Genomic DNA, 1,983 nt, shown 5'->3' on the forward strand with positions numbered 1-1,983 from the left:
TTATTATCAGATAAGGAACCCTTCCAAACTAAACTGAACCTGACCTAACATAGCCTAAACAACAGGAGACCATCCTTTTACCCTGCTGCCCAAGCGGCTGCATAAAAACACCGAAGTCAAAGGTCTTTTATCTTCCTGCAACTTGGGGGAATCTTGCCCAGCTCACTTGATGCCCATTTGCGAGCGTTCTCTCTAGTGCGTCAGAGCATAGTTTTTAGCAGAGTTTAACATACTGTATGAGGCTAGGTGAATGAGGTAGGTAAAGGAAATATACAGAATTGATGATTAGAATAAAATACATTGTAACAGAAAATCTATTAAAAAGCATATTATGATTTTATGAAATTTTTTACCAAAAAGGGACAGCATCTGTGATTCATGTTAGGTTTGTGTATTATACATCTTAGAATATTTTTTTGCTGTTTCTTTAAAAGGTTTTAAAAATATAGTTGATTAATTAGTATTTTAAGCTTTGTGCTATTACTAATTTGCTAATGAACTTTTAATGCTTATATATTTTGAAATTAAATAATATTGTTTACTTTTTTTCCAGTGCCACTTTTTAGTAGTTAGTCTCACTTTTTTTTTTTTTTTTTTTTTTTTTTTTTTTTTTTTTTTTTTTTCACTTTTTTCTACTTGGGTTTTGATGCTACTTAGCATTTTTATAAGAGCTTATTCATTAAGGGTAAAAATTCCCAAAATTTTTTTCGTTTTTTAAAGATTTCTTTCAGATATGATGTTTGGGTTAATCTTTATGGTATAATACACTAAGCTAAGGTAAGGTGATGTTATTCTTATAGAGAACAAGAAGTAGCAGACATTATGCAAAAATATTCTGCAGAAATAAACATAATGAAAAAAAAAAGGAAGAAGAAGAAGAAGAAGAAGAAGAAGAAGAAGAAGGACCCCGAAAGTGCTGCTCACAGCTTAAGTCTACTCAGTGCTTTCGAGTTTCAACTCTGTCCTGTGCATACCCAGGGGAAGATAATGTTTGCTTGGGTTGCTAGGGGCAGAGCCTCCATCAACTCATCCCTCGGGCATGCCCAGTCCCCCGGGCAACATAAATTGTTTAAAATTTGTGTTGTGAAGTTGGGGGGCTTAATCTCTGGAGAGCACATCTGTATTGTATAGAATAAGCCACTTTTGTATCCCTCTCCTAGCATTAAAATTTGGTAGGGTTGCAGTTTCACAGTCATGTGGTGAAAGGTAACTTTGTCTGCAACAAACAGAATGACATCTATGGTATTTCCTTTGCAAGTTATTGATAAGATTGCAACATGTAATATTTTGGGAAAATTGCTTAATGGCTGCAGTAAGATAGGAAATGTCTAATGCAATTCACTCAGTAAGCACTTACCAATTTTTCACTTCTGTCATTTATGTGGAATACTACAACACTCTGTGAATAATTTAGATAAGAAATAATAATCGCAAGGTTGGATTTTAGGTGTAAATAACTTTCTGGATCCAGATAACATTAATTTGCCAGCCAATATTTGTTGTAGGTTATTAATTTTGCTGTATTTTTGCTGATTTAAAAAAAATTAGTCTTAGTGATAAAGATACAAATCCATTTAGCTGAAGTTTGGACTTATTTTGGGTAGGTTGGTGAAGACAATTACTTGCATCTTGTAACCATTTTTTTCCACTAGCATTATTCATCATTCATTATCATTGTACATCTAAAGGTATAAGGCATTTCTGAAACTGATTTTGGCTTTTCTGTCCAATTTACCTAAAATGGTCTCTGACTTGGACAAGAGTGATCATTATTTTCAATAGCTAGTGATATAGAAAAAAAAAAAAAGAACACCAAACCCGCCTAATCAGAAAGAGTAGTAGGCTGCTTAAATTTACTAGTTGTAGATAATTTTTGAAAACAGCATTATGGCATATTAATCCCATCAGGAGTGGTTTAAATGTGTGAGCTCCCAAAAATTTTTTTGACAAACTGCAAAAACATATGGGAAAAGTATTTAAATC

The 1,983-nt window shown here is 33.0% G+C and overlaps 1 protein-coding gene across 1 annotated transcript in view; it reads left to right on the top strand.

Moving 5' to 3' along the window:
• The window catches only part of LOC119572882 (UBX domain-containing protein 1-like), an 18,814-nt gene that overhangs the window by 1,069 nt on the left and 15,762 nt on the right, over positions 1 to 1,983 (top strand). The gene's annotated exons all lie outside the window — the stretch shown is intronic.

Source organism: Penaeus monodon, chromosome 5, assembly GCF_015228065.2.
Source record: "Penaeus monodon isolate SGIC_2016 chromosome 5, NSTDA_Pmon_1, whole genome shotgun sequence".
In the NCBI taxonomy this organism is placed as follows: domain Eukaryota; kingdom Metazoa; phylum Arthropoda; class Malacostraca; order Decapoda; family Penaeidae; genus Penaeus; species Penaeus monodon.